The sequence below is a fragment of the Lycium barbarum genome, chromosome 8, assembly GCF_019175385.1.
Source record: "Lycium barbarum isolate Lr01 chromosome 8, ASM1917538v2, whole genome shotgun sequence".
Lineage (NCBI taxonomy): Eukaryota > Viridiplantae > Streptophyta > Magnoliopsida > Solanales > Solanaceae > Lycium > Lycium barbarum.
In genome coordinates, this window is record NC_083344.1 from 9,550,493 (window position 1) to 9,568,311 (window position 17,819).

Sequence of the window (17,819 nt, forward strand, 5' to 3'; positions counted from 1 at the left end):
AAAATTCAACCAAGATATCCCGTCTCATCTAGCACAATTTCGTCAAAGTTATCAGGAGATAGTACCAAAACGCAATTTCAATATTACTCCCAATAAATAGAAGAACGCAATGTCATAATTGCCTATTTGATATCATCCAAGTAAATTTGCATATAATTCAGTTCGACATAAATTTACCATACCTGATACTTATTCCTTCTCATCATTGGCAAATAAAGTTGAGAATAGGAATCAAAGCATCCTAATAGATAAATACAAGTTAGGTAGAATCCACGAACTCAGTAATATAACACTCTTTAACTTCAAGTTGAGGTCACTTAAATTTAGCACAAGTGAAAATGAGTACAAAGCGTAGCACACACTTCCCATCTATGATTATGCAATGTTCTACTATATCCAACTTCAAGTTGAGGTCATTTTATACTTAGCACAAGTGCAATTGAGAAGATCAAAAAAGTTATTTAAGGTCGACGGCAAAGACAGTAAAAATCATAATTCTTTTAAGAGTGTAAAGTATGTCTTCTTCAACTTACATTGTAATAATAGGGGAAGAAATAAAAATACTTCCCAATATCACAACTCACAAGATATACATTTTTTTCTTCTGAATATCATTTGCGTACCTTACACTGAGTATAGATTGCGCAAGCTTCCCTTTTATCTAAAGTTAGCAGCAGTATAACACAGCGTTGAAGTATCAAAAAAAGACACACAACTGTTTTCCCGCAAAATCTTGAAATAACATATAGAGATTACAGTAAAAAGTTACAATTCATAATCTAAAATTAGAACAAACAATTACAATAGAGAATTGCAAAGAGATTTCTACGTCTTCAAAAGAAATCCATTAAAATAATTCCCAATTAGTCAAAGGACCAACGAAGTTAGCTTTGACAATTTCATTGATATGAAATATGTCAATTCCCAATAAAGCTTCCAGTACTATGGGACTTATCAATTCCCGAAAATAATTCTAATATTGTGTTGACCGTCCACAAATAGTACTCCCTTCGTTCCAATTTAAGTGTCTTACTTTTCTTTTTGGTTTGTCCCAAAAAGAGTGTCTATTTTTATATTTAGTAAATTGACAATTCAAATATACTGACAAGTTTATAACCATAAGATTCAAAAGACAATTAGTAAATTATACACATTTTTTATTTAGGACTATAAGATTCAAAAGTTTCTCTTTTTTTTAGTAAATTTCGTGTCTAATCAAACTAAAACACTTAAAGTGGGACAGAGGGAGTATATCCTATCAGTTTTGAACATGTTCTATTTCAATTTCGGGAAGATCACGAATATTCATACTATATGGGTCGAGGGACAGAACAATGGGTTGAACTTGTCAGTAAGATTGTTTTCTAAGTTACAGCTCAGTTGTTCTAAGTTACAGCTCAGTTGTTGTTGATTCTCAAAATGATAGTACATGAAGATACTAATAACACAGAAAATCATATTCCAAGACCTATAACATAGACACATAAGGGAAATCACATTATTACTCATATTAAGAATGCAGGGACATATGATTTCCAACATAAAGAAGAGTGGAAAAACAATCAAAATATCAAAAGTGATGTACCTCCTCCGTAGGCCTGCATGGAAAGCTCAAACCATTGCTATTTTTCAACTTCTGCAATTGCATTGGATGCCATTTTTCATGCGGGGATAAAAGGAAATTGTATCATAGCCATATAAATAAGAAATATTCACTTCTTATTTATCGAGTGAAACTCTAGTATCATGTCAAGGATGGAAGGATTCTCCATAATAGCGTTCACCGGCAACTCAGTTGTAGTAACATCAAAGGAGCAATCCCTTCCAGCCATTTCCTTCATAAATGTTGTCATTTCACTAATTTTGCTGCACTTGAGGAATCCTCGCACAATGACATTGTAGCCGTTCCATTTATCTTAGCATATCATTAGCTTCATCTAACAACCCTTCTAGACAGAATCCATTTATCATTGAATTGTATGTTCTTGAATTCGGAAGCAATCCACTTAGAGAAAGCTTCTCAAAAATAACACGAGCTTTGTGGAGTTTATCATTTTTGCACAATCCATTAGTGACAAAATTGTAAAATTCTATATCAGTATTTTTTTCTTTTGCTTTAAAGCTTCTTCAACGAGTTCATACTTAAAATAACCATTTAGTAGAGTCTTATGAGTGTAAAATGAGGTAAGGGACCCGTTGATAGCATCTCATCAAAGAACCTTTTAGCAGAGTCAATTCTTCCAACTTTGAGAAATTTCACGAAACAATTCCATGGCCTCGGCCAATTTCTTTTTCTTACAGTATCCATTTATTAGTACGTTATAGCTAATAATGTCAAGTTCACTGTTCTTATCTACCACGAAATCAAAAACTTTCCTCGCTCTATCCAGTTGACCACGCAAACAATATCCATCAATTATCGCATTGTAGTTGATTATATCAGACTCTACACCTTTTCCGATTATGTTGGAGATGTGCATATTTGGATAAATATTAAGATTTACCATCTCAGAGAACAAAGTCTTTAACTTTTTCCCACTGACTAAACTTACACACACCATCAATCAATGAACTATATGTCAGTATATGTATCTACAGGAATGCCTTTCCGCTTCTTCTATGTTTCTATCTTTGCGAAGGGCATCCATAACAATGTCGTAGTTATATATGTTGGGGTAACACCGAAAATCCAAAATTAGTACGATGCAGGCGATAACTGTTAATGAAACTATTCAAGATGACTCCATCAATTAATTAAGACTATGCTAAATATGATCATTAATTGGGATGCCCAATTTCCCCTCCAAAAAGAGAAACGACAGCTGAGTAATGATTCATATTTAGCATAGTCTTAAATAATTTTGAGTCTGCTTTCTGATCATTTGATAGAACAGATTGACAGCATCATCTAAGTACTTGATGTTCTCAAAATTGCTATTTAACCCATGTTTAACCTTTACTGGAATGGATTTATTACTATGGAATAAAGAATTTTAATTCCGGAACCATTGCGCTGAGATTTCTTCTATCTCGTTGTGCCCTAATTTTGCACTACAAAAGTTTTGTTTGTTACGTCAGAGAGGAACTTGTGAGTATGTGTGAAATATTTAGGGAAATTAACTTAATAGCCGTCCTCCTAACTAAAAAGTTGCCAGCAGACACATAATATATTTATAATGAGAAATTTTATTTTATGAGTCACATAATCAACACTACTTATGTGAGACTACTTTAGTACTTGACAAGTGAACACTTGCCATTTTTGAGCATAAAAATAGAAAGGCAATGTTAAAATCCACATTAAATTACCTAGCTAGAAAAAAATTGAAAATATCTTCAAAATCTGCTAATCGAGAATGATACTAACAAAATTGGCGTTAGGGAAATTTTTAGTTGCAATGTTCTAAAACCTTTAGTAATATAATTTTTGTTATTGAAGATTTAAAATAATTTTTTTCTATAGATATTATTATTGTCAAATATTCAATTATAAATATTAAAAATCATTGCATAGTTATTTCTATGTATATGTTTATACACAAGTGCACCTGATTCATGATCATGTGTTCTTAATTATAACTCTTTCAAAAAAAAAAAAAAAAGACTAATAGCATATAAGACCAGGTTTTGGAATTTTAACCCTAATTTATTTGCAAAAGTTCATTCCTTCATTAGTATAAGAGAACTTGATTATTTCATATTATAAAATAAGAAAAAATAATATAAGATGATCAATATATATTGTTATCATTCTCTAATCGTTGATTTTGAAGATATTTTAAGTTTTCTCTTTCTTTTTTCAAGCTAAGCATTTTAATTAAGGGAAAAATTAACATTGCCTTTCTTGTTTATGCTTAAAACAAGCAAGTATCCACTTGTCAAGTAGTAAGTATTCTCACATAAATAATGTTGGTTATGTGATTCACAAAATAAAATTTCTCGACGATTAGTGTCAACCATTTGTCTTTCATTAAAGCCCTTCCGTACGCATAACCTCCTCTTCTCCAATCACCCCCCCCCCCCCCCCCCCCAACCCCAACCTTTAACAAAAGATTCTTTATGAAAAATTATTATAAAAGGATATAAACATTTTTATGAATAGAAAACAACATGCCTGTTAGGGGTGCTTATCGGGCAGATTGGACGGATAATTACGCTTGACGGTTCGACTTATCGGTTATCGGCTTTTAAATGTGTTAATCCATTAGCCTACCGATAAGATATCGCGTTAACAAGTATCGGGCGGTTATCGGACGGTGTATCGGGATAGATCTAAGAGACCATGAAAATTAAATGCAGTGACCATGAAAATGTCTTAGTTAGAAATTAATTTCACACACCATATACAAATCATACCCTCATATTCAAGATCTTAGAAGAGCATCACATTTAGTCTTATCATTTATGCAAATTGAGTATCAGCTAAGAGATAACAATCTATGATTTACCAATGCACAACTGCTAGTGCTAACTGTCGACTTCTTTTGCACAACTTCAAAATAGGGATATAAGTTGTTTGAGCAACAGAGAAAAGAAAAGCATTTTCACTATGAATTTTTAACCAAAATATGCTTCACAGTAAACTGGATGATGGAGGTAGAAATTGGGAATTGAAAATGGCAACAAATTCAATGGAGATTCAATTGCAGTCGATTTCTCTTCTCAGCCTACGTATTAGACTTAAAATGTTTTTTTTTTCCCTTTTTAGAATTTGAGCTATTCATGAATACAAAATTTCCAGCTATTTATATACATAGGGACAAATATGTAAATATGATAATTCTTAAGGGGTTAACAGTTTACTCGATAAGAAAATTGAGTAATCTGTCTCCGCACTGATAAACCGTTAACAGTAATATTTTAATCCATTCATGACCAACTGCTAATCCGATAATCCAATACCAATAAACCAATAAGCCAATTTTGCGGTTGAATTATCGGCTACGGTTCGACTTTGAATAGCCCTAATATTGCATGTATGCTAACTAGACCAAGGATCTAATTTTACTCCCTCTTTACAGAGTTTAGTTTTGTGTAACTTCTTTAGTTTACCAATAAGTTTTCACAAATTCATGTTTAGCAGGTACACATAATTTTGGATCAAAAACAATTCTTGAATGAGGCCAGGGATGAATCGAAAAAGAAATCTTTATTGGTTCTACCTCCTATTTTTTATGAAGAGAATGAATCTTTTTCTCGAAGGATCAGTTAAAAATGGGTCCGGGTCTCCTACGGGAATGATTTTGAAGATCCAAAACCAAAAATAGTGGTATTTGCTAGCAACAACATAATGGAGGCAGTCACTCAATATAGATTGATCCGAAATCTGATTCAAATCCAATATAGTACCTATGGGTACATAAGAAATGTATTGAATCAATTCTTTTTAATGAATAGATCTGATCGCAACTTCGAATATGGAATTCGAAGGGATCAAATAGGAAAGGATACTCTAAATCATAGAACTATAATGAAATATACGAACCAATATTTATCGAATTTGAAAAAGAGTCAGAAGAAATGGTTTGAGCCTCTTATTTTGATTTCTCAAACTGAGAGATCCATGAATCGGGATCCTGATGCATATAGATACAAATGGTCCAATGGGAGCAAGAATTTCCAGTACCATTTGGAACAGTCTGTTTCGGAGCAAAAGATCCATTTTCAAGTAGTATTCGATCGATTATATATTATTCAATCTTTGATTGATTGTTCTGAGTTTATTGACAAAAAAGATTTGTCTAAGTCACTTCGTCTCTTTTTGTCTAAGCCACTTCGTTTCTTTTTGTCCAAGTCATTTTTTTTTTGTCTAACTCACTTCTTTTTTTCTATGTGAGTTTCAGAAATATCCCCATTCATAGGTCCGAGGTTTATATCGATGAATTGAAAGGTTCGAATGATCAACTCTGCAATATGTTGTCAGAATCAATAGGTCTTCAAAATGTTCATTTGAAAAAATTGAAACCCTTCTTATTGGACGATCATGATACTTCCCAAAAATTGAAATTCTTGATTAATGGAGGAACAATATCACCATTTTTTTTCAATAAGATACCAAAGTGGATGATTGACTCATTCCATACTGGAAATAATTGCAGAAAATCCTTTGATAACCCGAATTCCTATTTCTCAATGATATTCCAATCAAGACAATTGGTTGAATCCCGCGAAACCATTTCATAGAAGTTTATTGATATCTTCTTTTTATAAAGCAAATCGACTTCGATTCTTGAATAATCCACATCACTTCTGCTTCTATTGTAACACAAGATTCCCCTTTTATATGGAAAAAGGCCCGTATCAATAATTATGATTTTACGTATGGACAATTCTTCAATATCTTGTTCATTTGCAACAAAATATTTTATTTGTGCTAATGCTTTTTGGGGGAGAAATACTATTTCTCCAATCGAGTCACAGGTTTCTAACATATTCATACCTAACTATTTTCCACAAAGTGGTGACCAAACGTATAACTTGTTAAAATCTTTCGATTTCCAAGTCAATATGATCCATTCATTTGTAGAGCTATTTACTCGATCGCAACATTTCTGGAACACCTCTAACAGAGGGGCAAATGGTGAATTTTGAAAAGAACTTATTATCAACCTCTTTCAGATATGAATCTATTTGATTCAGAAGGGAAGAACTTGCATCAGTATCTAAATTTCAATTCAAACATGGATTTGATTCACACTCCATGTTCTGAGAAAGATTTATCATCCAAAAAGAGGAAAAAACCGAGTCTTTGTCTAAAGAAATGCATTGAGAAAAGGCAGATGTATAGAACCTTTTAATGAGATAGTCCTTTTTCAACTCTCTCAAAATAGAATCTATTTCAAACATATATGCCATGGTTCATTACTTCGACAGGGTATAAATATATAAATTTGATATTTTTAGATACTTTTTTAGACCTATTTCCAATACTAAGTAGCAGTAAAAAAGTTGTATCCATTTTTCCTAATATTATACATGTATCAAGTATATCATGGCGAATTCTTCAGAAAAAATTGTGTCTTGTGTCTTCCACAATGGAATCTGATAAGTGAGATCTCGAGTAAGTGTTTACATTATCTTCTTCTGTCCGAAGAAATGATTCATCGAAATAATGAGTCACCATTGATATCAATACATCTGAGATCGCCAAATGCTCGGGAGTTCCTCTATTCAATCATTTTCCTTCTTGTTGATGGATATCTCATTTGTACAATCTTTTCTTTGTTTCTCGAGCCTCTAGTGAGTTATAGACAGAGTTCGAAAAGGTCAAATCTTTGATGATTCCATCATCTATGATTGAGTTGCGAAAACTTCTGGATAGGTATCCTACATCTGAACCGAATTCTTTCTGGTTAAAAAATCTCTTTCTAGTTGCTTTGGAACAATTAAGAGATTCTCTAGAAGAAATACGGGGTTCTGCTTCTGGCAGCAAAATGCTTGGTCCCGCTTATGGGGTCAAATCAATACGTTCTAAGAAGAAAGATTGGAATATCAATCTCATCAAGATCGTCGATCTCATACCAAATCCCATCAATCGAATCATTTTTTCAAGAAATACGAGACATCTAAGTCATACAAGTAAAGAGATCTATTCATTGATAAGAAAAATAAAAGACGTGAACGGGAATTGTATTGATGATAAAATAGAATCCTGGGTTGCGAACAGTGATTCGATTGCTGATGAAGAAAGAGAATTCTTGGTTCAGTTCTTCACCTTAAGGACATAAAATAGGATTGATCAAATTCTGTTGAGTCTAACTCATAGTGATCATTTATCAAAGAATGGCTCTGGTTATCAAATGATTGAACAACCGGGAGTGATTTACTTATGATACTTAGTTGACATTCATAAAAAGCATCTAATGAATTATGAGTTCAATCCATCCTATTTAGCAGAAAGACGGATATTCCTTGCTCATTATCAGACAATCACTTATTCACAAACTTCGTGTGGGGAAAATCGTTTTCATTTCCTATCTCATGGAAAACCCTTTTCTCTCAGCTTAGCTGTATCCCCCTCTAGGGGTATTTTAGTGATAGGCTCTTTAGGAACTGGACGATCCTATTTGGTCAAATACCTAGCGACAAACTCCTACGTTCCTTTTATTACGGTATTTCTGAACATGTTCCTGGATAACGAGCCTAAAGGTTTTCTTCTTGATGAGATCAATATTGATGATAGTGAAGATATTGATGATAGTGACAATCTTGATGCTAGTGACGATATCGATCGTGACCTTGATACGGAGCTGGAACTGCTAACTAGGATGAATGGGCTAACTATCGATATGATACCAGAAATAGATTGATTTTATGTCACCTTTCAATTCGAATTAGCAAAAGCAATGTCTTCTTGCATAATATGGATTCCAAACATTCACGATCTAGATGTGAATGAGTTGAATGACTTATCCTTCGGTCTACTAGTGAACCATCTCTCCAGGGATGGTGAAAGATGTTTTACTAGAAATATTCTGGTCATTTCTTCGACTCATATTCCCCAAAAAGTGGATCCCGCTCTAATAGCTCCGAATAAATTAAATAGGTGCATTAAGATACGAAGGCTTCTTATTCCACAACAACGAAACACTTTTTCACTCGTTCATATACTAGGGGATTTCACTTGGAAAATAAAATGCTCCATACTAACGGATTCAAGTCCATAACCATGGGTTCCAATGCACGAGATCTTGTAGCACTTACCAATGAGGTCCTATCGAGTAGTATTACATAGAAGGAATCAATTGTAGATACTAATACAATTAGTTCCGCTCTTCATAGACAAACTTGGGTTTTGTGATCCCAGGTAAGGTCGGTTCAGAAACATGGGATCCTTTTCTATCAGATAGGAAGGGTTGTAGCACAAAATGTACTTCTAAGTAATTGCCTCATAGATCCTATATCTATCTATATGAAGAAGAAATCATGTAATGAAAGGGATTCTTATTTTTACAAATGGTACTTCAAGCTTGGAACGAGTATAAAGAGATTAACATAATTCTTTATCTTTTGAGTTGTTATGCTAGATCGGTCGCTCAAGATCTTTGGCCTTTATCCGAATCGATAAAAAAATGGGATCACTTCTTATGGACTCATTGAGAATGATTCTGATCTAGTTCATGGCCTATTAGAAGTATAAGGCGCTCGGGTGGGATCTTCACGGACAGAAAAAGATTGCAGTCAGTTTGATAATGATCGAGTGACATTGCTTCTTCAGCCCGAACCAAGGAATCCCTTAGATATGATGCAAAAGGGCTCTTGTTCTATCCTTGATCAGAGATTTCTCTATAAAACATATGAATCGGAGTTTGAAAAAGGGGAGGGAGAAAGAGCCCACCCGCAGGAGGATTTATTCAATCACATAGTTTGAGCTCTTAGAATATGGAGCCCTTAGGGCTTTCTATTTAATTGTATCGAAAGGCCTAATGAATTGGGATTTCCCTATTGGTCCAGGTTATTTCGCGGCAAGCGGATCATTTATGATGTATAAGATGCCTTAAAGAGAAATATTCGGGGTTCTTGCAGAGTGGAACCATGTAGTACCAGACACGAGATAGATCTTCCAAAGAACAAGGCCTTTTTCGAATAAGCCAATTCATTTGGGACCCTGCAGATCCACTATTTTTCCAATTCAAAGAACATCCCCCTGTGTAACATGTCTTATCTTACAATAACGGTTAGACTTGTATCGTTAGAGTTCTAGCGGAAAATTTGAAAGTTTTTGTGTGTTGTGAAAGTGGTTGGCAACCCTACTTCAGGTACCCATAACCCCTTGATTCATTGAGAATTTGGAAAAGGTTCCTAATGAAAAAAGGTTCCTAATGAAAGTTGTAGTACGTAGAAATACCTTTCCATCCATATAAGGATCAGTCCAATGAGTTTGGAGCAAGGATATATGATCGTTCTAAAATCACTAGTAGAGAGGTGCTCAAGATTCGATAGAATCGGCTAAGTTTACGGTAGGGCTCACTTCCAGCTCGATTTCGTAAATATCTATTAAGAATTTGAGAAAACTTCCTTTTTGGAATTTGTAGATATTTTAAATATCTTTCCAAAGGTATATTATGGAGGTCAAACGGACATACATATAAAGAGTTATGACCATTTTACCGAAGGGTAGCAGAGTTGAATCTTCACTGGAAATTTCACCCAATGTACGCCCAAGGAGTGTTGGACGTACTTCCAAGTATGAGCCGTAAATCCTAGGACGTACATTTCCCATTTTTGGCAGAAAACTCGTTTTAAATGGGTATGGTCTTATTTCGTTCCCATTTTTCATTCTCCCAAACCCTAAGGACAAAATTCTTCTCTCCCAAACTCAAGATACTCTAAGGTAAGCCATTCCAAGTTAATTATAACATATACCCATGATTACTAATCAAGAATTCATCATTCCTAACCTAGGGTTTTCAAGAAAACCCATATAAAGATCAAGATTCTATCTTTTGGAGTTCTTCTTCAAAGTCCAAGTCTTTAATTCAAGTTTTGGAGCGACTAAGGTATGTAGGGTTTCTGTCTACGTGTGGAAACATCATTGTTCTTCCCCACGCTTCTTCTTCCATAAAGTATGAAGCTTTATGAAAACTAGAATTTTTAACCATGATCACGATAACCCTAGGCCCATGTCCCATGATTTATAATATGTATGAAATTGTTAGTAATTCTTCATTAAAGTTCTTGATAATTCCTTATGGTTATTGAGAATCTGTCCTAATCTATGAAAAACCCATGCTTTGAATCCTATGGGTTCTTACATGCAAATTATGACTATTATGATATTTTCAAGAAATATACTACATGTTTTAAAAGTTTTCATGCAATTATATTATATAATTACTCTCATGCCATGATACAAGATACATGCATGCTAAATACAAGTCATGCTTTCACGAAATCATGCTTACAAGTTACGCCACGAAAATCAAGGGCTTCTTAGCCAACTATATCATGTTCATGTTCTTGGGAGTTGTATAGATTACCAAGAAGGCTCAGACAACCTGAAACTACATTTGCCACCGTAGGATAAGGATCGCTCCGCCCAGTTAGGAAGAGTCCTTTATGTTTTCCCCATTGAGGGATTTAGATCCATTCATGTCATGTTCATGTCTTGTACCCCGACAAGGTACAAGATGGATTAGCTGATTAGGCAGAGATCAAACGCCACGTGCGAACGGGGTGGCTACATGTCGGTTACACTAATTCTCTGCCACAGATATTTTTACTCACGTTATATATATATATATATATATATACATACATGCTCATGTTCATGTCCAGGCTTTCAGTTTCACTTTTTATCATGTTATTCCATATCCCATGTTATTTCATTCAGTTCCTTTACATACCAGTACATTCAATGTGCTGACGTCCTCTTTTTATTGCTCGGGGGCCTGCATTTCACAATGCAGGTTCAAATTTACAAGAAGACGCATCTACTTAGTACGATGCACTCGTATCTGCTTATCGGTGAGCCCCATTTCCTTCGGAGTTTAGTCAGTCATTTATCTTCTACTTAGTTATGAATTGAAGGTATGCTGGGGGCCTTGTTCCAACAAGTATGTCTTCCAGTTCAGACTCATGATAGGGGTTTCATAGATAATTGGTCAGTCATGTTATGTGACACATTCAGAGTCGGATAGCCATTTGAGCTCAATATGGTATTTTTAGCATCCATGTTTTCACGAGTATTTTTATTAAATATTTATGACTTATTATGATTTATAAAGGCGCATCACGTTTTCGCGTTATAATTCCGCATGTGTTCTGTCATAATGATTCAGCAAGTCTTGTGGTTTGCTCGATCATATGCAGTAAGACACCGAAGGCCGTGTTTCGCCCAGGCCATGATTCGGGGCATGACAAAGCTTGGTATTAGATCTAGGTTCAAGTGTCTTAGGGGGTCTATGAAACCGTGTCCAGTAGGGTCACTTTTATATGTGTGTGCGCGCCACACATTTAAACAGTTGGCCACCAAGACATCTAGAATTGTGTCATTTCTTTCAACTCTAGATCGTATAATAGAACTGTGTTCTCAGAAATCACTTGAACTCATGTGTTGTTTCCCATTCTACCGAATACGCCTCGTCTCAATGGACGAGGAAAATGTAAAGCTAATCATTATTGATGTTTTCCTTTCAGATGGAGTCAGCAGGAATAATTCTAACTCGTGCCATGAAGTTTAGAGCAGTAAGTAACAATTCTCTTTCCATCGAATTTTGAACGTATCGAATGCGTAAGCAGTGAGAAGGAAAATTCGAGACCCAAGACTTACCAATTGGTGCATGGTGTGTTTTTCAGGTAATAGTACCCTTTTAAAAACAAGTTTCGATATAGTAGTACACGTAGGTTATATACCTTATAGAATAAGTTTATTTGGATTCTTTGACCATGGAGCTATAGTATAAGGATGATAGTTCAAATTTAAGACCCTACAAGGTAACATATTACAAAGTTAACCGCAAGTAGACGATATTGAATTTCTGGGGATAGTTTAAATTATTTAAGCTTATTCAGATCAGACATAGGGAGTATGACATTAGTAAGTTTCTACAAGGAGTAGGTACTACTACAAGATGATAAGATGTGACAGTTCCTTCTAAGGTTAGGTGATTAAGTGTTTACCCCCAAATGTGTCTAGTGTGATATGATTTTAAAGTGTATAGAAAGTTCGGGGTTAAGTATTCCAATATATCATTTAAGACTAACGAAAGTTCCCCAAGTGTGATCCATGTCTATAGGACAGAAGAGATAGTATACGACTACAGAATAGGGTCAGATGATGAGGGAAGTTAGAAATAATCTACGTTTCACTTTATTGTTCAGGACAAAATCAGAGAATATGGTGCTAATAGGTGTTTAATGGAGAATATTAAGTAAGTTTAGGGTAGGGTATTTAAATATTTTTCCTTCGAGGATGTAGACCAACTTTAGTATGATTGTTTACGTAGCTAAAAGAAGGTAGCTTTCGATTGAAAGAAATGATCAGATAATGTCGAGTCTCTCGAAACCGTTCTAACTTGTTTACGTGGCTTAGGCCGAATTAGAGGGCATGGTGTTAGTAAGTTGCCACAAGAATATTATTTTGATGGGTAATAGAGGAGGTAGGTAAGAGATAAAAAGACAAGTTTATGGGATAATCTTAGAGATAGAATAAAATTTAGAGAAAATCAGCGGAATGATTTGATGACCACTTATCACTAACTTAAGAGATCTGCAGGCTTTAAACGTCATCTTTTGAACTAAGAGGAGATGTCAAGATAAGGTACCAAGGTATATCATGTGTTCCTTATATCTATAAGTGTTGAGAAAGAAAAGTTTGGAGTAACGTTACGTTTCCAATTCTGAAATAATTCTTGTACCATGTGGTATTTATGCTTAGGCGTACTCTACATATGCCTACGTACTATTTCATACCCAAGTTATCATTTTACACTCCATGCTTATGATTCAAGAACCAAGACTCCATAATGATAGTAATCCATGCAAAAAAAATGCTCTTTCATGTTTTGCACATCGGGTTGTGCTCATGCCTAAGAGCTAAAACCGTATCCATGTCTCACATATCTATTATGCTTTTATACTCATGTCCATGTTCTAGCATCTAAGTGCTTGTCGAATCTGATGATGATCTTGACCCCTATGATTATGTTATCCATGTTACCACGTACTCGTGCCGCAATCCATTTCTTTATGCGTCCTACTTATAGCGGTATCATAACAATGATGTTGTTAGATAATACTGAAGGTGAATCAAGATGGATGTCCTACCCATGATTCTATGTAATTCGTGCTTATGTTTCTTAGGCTAATGTTTTAAACCATCTCGTAGCTTGGCACAAAAGATGCCCTTATCTTTTCCGAAGTACCTATGACATATTTATGTTCAAAGTGACTTTCTACTCATGTCGTAGGTGTTTGATGAGTGAAGTATTCATGCTTATGATCCCTTCCTTCATGATTCTCATTTTAACGAGGGTGTCGACCCACATTGATAAGAGCAAACTATGTTGAACCATGTCCCATCATTTTAGTATATCTAAGTTCTAAAGGTAATACTTTATCCATGCCTTACGTTTCTGAGTACCCAAGATTGAACCTACAATTGTACTCCACGAAAGTCACACACTTATGCCTTATTATTAGCTCAATACTCATGAAATCAGGTCCAGACGCCACGATATGCATCTATGATGTACTCATGTAAATGTTAGGTTGCTCATGGTCCCATGCCCCATGTCATGCTATTCACGTTTCATGCTATATGAATCACGTTCCCATGTATGCATGTTCCACGTTAAGTCCTCCATGTCCAATGCACCATGTCATGTCTGTGCTCTAAAGCAAAGTATATCATGTGATTAGTACCTATAATTCCTTTTCTCTCAATCCTCTATAATTCACTCACAAGGATGATCAAGATGAGCCATGGTATTCGTAATTATGATTAATAGCTAACAAGATAATCCGAAGTAAGGTGCGTTCCTATATTCAAATAGTTATCTTTTCATGTACCCTGTGGTAATTATTTCAGAAGTATTCTACTCATATTCGACGTATTCTTGTCATGCCTATACTAGAGCATTGTGTTAGGATCATATTCATGTTGTTTGAATCATGTCCGTCTCATTCACATCGAGTTGCACTTGTATTCAAAGCCCAAGACGTACTCCTAAGTCCTACCTTTATCTTATATGTATAACATGGTGATATGTGAACATCTATGATCGAATCTCTAAGTGTTCAGACCCCATCTCTGCTCAGCATACAAATCTCCTATTTCAAAATTCGTGTTTACAACACTCAGATTTCATGTTATGAAACCCATATTTTCTTGCATTCAGATCTCATGACAGTTCGACACTCATGTATTCATGTCAGTCAGTATCTATATATTTATGTCAATACAGTAATCATGTTCCATATCATACTCCTCACGTTCCGGTAATCATGCCAAGTTCATGCTCATGTTCCAGTACTAATGTCTTTCGTGCTTACAAATTCCTCTCCAAATTCCATGTATATTATTCACGTATTCATTAAGTTCAATATCCATGTGTCCATATCAGACAAGCATTGATGATGGTTAGTATTCACGTATTCATGCCAATTAGGTGTTCATGTTAGTCAAGATCCTGTTTCAGTTACCCTGCTATATCATGCATGTCATATGTATTATGATGCCTTGTGAGGCTTGTGTTGCATGTTGGTTAGCTGACAGGTGTTGGAGAAATGTTGGGATATTCCTAATTACAAAAGAAACTCTGCCAAAATTTCTATAGAGTTCTAGAGTTAGTCCCCGTTCTAGCCATGATCACTATTCGAGAACAAATGATCCATGTCTCATAATTCATGTTCATGTATTCGGTACTTGTGTCTCATGTCCCAGAGTTCATGTTTCCACAAAACCATGTCATGGTATTCCAGCCCCCATATTTCATGTCATGTCCCCTTATGTTTAAGTATTCAAGCCAAGTCTAACCACATTCTTAGCCACGGCCCATCATTCGAGGACGAATGATCCCAAGGGGGAGATATTGTAACATCCCGTATCTTACAACAAAGGTTAGACTTGTATTGTTAGAGTTCTAGCGGAAAATTTGAAAGTTTGTGCGTGTTGTGAAAGTGGTTAACAAGCCTACTTCGGGAACCCATAACCCCTTGATTCGTTGAGAATTTTGAAAAGGTTCCTTAATGAATGTTGTAGTATATAGAAATACCTTTCCATGCATATAAGGATCAGTCCAATTGGAGTTCGGATCAAGGAGATATGATTGTTGTAAATTCGCTAGTAGAGAGGTGCTCAAGATTCGATAGAATCAGCTAAGTTTATGGTAGGTCTGACTTCCAGCTCGATTTCGTAAATATACATTAGGAATTTGAGAAAACTTCCTCCTTGGAATTTGTAGATATTTGAAATACCTTTCCAACAGTATATTATGGAGGTCAAATAGACATCCGTACAAAGAGTTATGACCATTTTACTGAAGGCTGGCAGAGCTGAATCTTCACTGGAAATTTCACCCAATGTACACCCAAGGAGTGTTGGACGTACTTCCAAGTATGATTCGCAAATCCTAGGACGTACATTTCCCCCTTTTGGCAGAAAACTCGTTTAAAATGGGTATGGTCTTATTTTGTTCCCATCTTTCATTCTCCCAAACCCTAAGGACAAAATTCTTCTCTCCCAAACTCAAGATACTCTAAGGTAAGCCATTCCAAGTTAATTCTAACATGTACCCATGATTACTAATCAAGAATTCATGATTCCTAACCTAGGGTTTTGAAGAAAACCCATATAAAGATCAAAATTCTATCTTTTGGAGTTCTTCTTCAAAGTTCAAGTCTTTAATTCAAGTTTTGGAGCGACTAAGGTATGTAGGGTTTCTGTATACGTGTGGGAACATCATTGTTCTTCCCCACGCTTCTTCTTTCATAAAGTATAAAGCTTTACGAAAACTAGAATTTTTAACCATGATCATGATAACCCTAGGCCCATGTCCCATGATTTATAATATGTATGAAATTGTTAGTAATTCTTCATTGAAGTTCTTGATAATTCCTTATGGGATCTATCCTAATCTATGAAAAACCTATGCTTTGCATCCTATGGGTTCTTACATGCAAATTATGACTATTGTGATATTTTCAAGAAAAGAAAGGGATGGAGACATTGTGTTGGGAGATTTGGAGTACTTTGAGAGGCGTCGCGACTTTGGGTATTGTAGGAGTATAAAGGTAGAGGAGGTTAAGGGTGCTGTTCACAGGATATGCAGGGGAAGAGCTACTGATCCTGAGGAGATCCCTGGGGAGTTTTGGAAGAGTGCGGGCAAGGCAGGTTTGGAGTGGTTGACTGGATTGTTTAATGTTATTTTTAGGACGGCGAAGATGCCTGAGGAATGGAAGTTGAGTATGATGTTTCCTTTGTATAAGAACAAGGGTGATATTCAAAGTTGCAACAACTATAGAGGGATCAAGCTGCTAAGCCAGACTATAAAAGTGTGGGAAAGGGTGTCCATTTCAGAGAACCAGTTCGGATTCATGTCGGGGCGCTCGACTACAGAAGCCATCCATCTTGTGAGGAGGCTGGTGGAGAAATATAGGGAGAGGAAGAAGGACCTGTACATGGTTTTCATCGACCTAGAAAAGGCTTACGATAAAGTGCTAAGAGAGGTTTTATAGAGACGCTTGGAGGCCAGTGGTTTATCTGTAGTGTACATTAGGCGATCAAGAACATGTATGAGGGAGCCAAGACTAGGGTAAGGACAGTGGGAGGAGACTCGGAGCACCTCCCAGTGGAGATGGGGTTGCACCAGGGATCAGCTCTTAGCCCATTTTTATTTACTTTAGTGATGGATTGTCTAACGCGGCGAATTCAAGGTGAGGTACCATGGTGTATGTTATTTGTGGATGACATAGTCCTGATCGACGAGACACACAGCGGAGTGAACGCTAAGCTAGAGGTTTAGAGAAAAACTCTAAGTCTAAAGGGTTAAGTTGACTAGGACCAAGATAGAGTACATGGAGTGCAAGTTCAGTGACGTGACACATGAGCCTGGCGTGGAAGTGAGGCTTGGTACCCAGGCCATCCCAAAGAAAAGAAGTTTTAAATATCTTGGGTCTATTATATAAGAAAATGGGGATTTTGATGATGATGTCTCACATCGTATTGGCGCAGGATGGATGAAATGGAGGCTTGCTTCAGGAGTGCTGCGTGATAAGAAGGTTCCACCAAAACTTAAAGGCAGGTTCTACAAAGTGGTTGTGAGACCGACCTTGTTGTACGGGGCAGAGTGTTAGGCAATCAAGAGCTCTCACATCCA

The 17,819-nt window shown here is 35.8% G+C and overlaps 1 pseudogene; it reads left to right on the plus strand.

Annotated features, from left to right (window-relative positions):
• LOC132607667 (protein Ycf2 A-like) overlaps positions 1 to 17,819 on the plus strand; it is a 40,786-nt pseudogene that overhangs the window by 8,225 nt on the left and 14,742 nt on the right.